The sequence below is a fragment of the Trachymyrmex cornetzi genome, unplaced genomic scaffold (assembly GCF_001594075.2).
Source record: "Trachymyrmex cornetzi isolate Tcor2-1 unplaced genomic scaffold, Tcor1.1 scaffold1345, whole genome shotgun sequence".
NCBI classification, from domain to species: Eukaryota; Metazoa; Arthropoda; class Insecta; order Hymenoptera; family Formicidae; genus Trachymyrmex; species Trachymyrmex cornetzi.
This window is the reverse complement of record NW_017295923.1, coordinates 947-1,645: the sequence shown is the minus strand read 5'-3', so window position 1 is coordinate 1,645 and position 699 is coordinate 947.

The window sequence follows — 699 nt, the reverse complement described above, 5'->3', positions numbered from 1 at the left end:
CTTTTCAAAAATTGTCTTGAATTTACTAATTCGTACTGGATCGCCTATCTTGAACCTCGTTGGAGCGGCAATTTTTACATGACTGTATACCGTCGACAAGAGTCGTTTTGCAGTGGATATTACGTATATCGGTCGCATCCCAATGGTTCGATGTTTACGATGATTATAATCTGACAATAGACGCGGTAACTCGTCGATCCATTTGTACGAGCTGTTTAACGTGAACGTTTTCCACATGTTATTCTTGAGTGTACGGTTGAATCGTTCCACCACAGACGCTTGCATCACTGAATACGTAGAATAATGATTTATGTTGTATCTCTTAACAATGTTTTTCTGCACGGTAGCGTTGTAAAATTCCTTTCCTTGATCCGTCTGCAGGTTTCGTGGGTATTGTTCGTCCTCACGAAATATTGTAGATAACACTGCGGGCACATCGTTTCCGTTTTTGTTCTTGAGTGGTATAGCCCATGCGTATTTACTCAAAACATCGATAACTGTTAAAATGTAATTGTAATCTTTGTTGAATCGCGCGTAAGGACGTATCTCGACCACGTCGGCTTGCCATAAATCATCGCGACCGTGCACCACGACGCGACGACGTGGAAAATTTCTTCGCGCGGGTGCGTGGAGTTCTTTCACGAGTTTTCGTTTCTCGATACTCATCTCTCTCTGTTATGATAGGAAACGAGCTTTGCA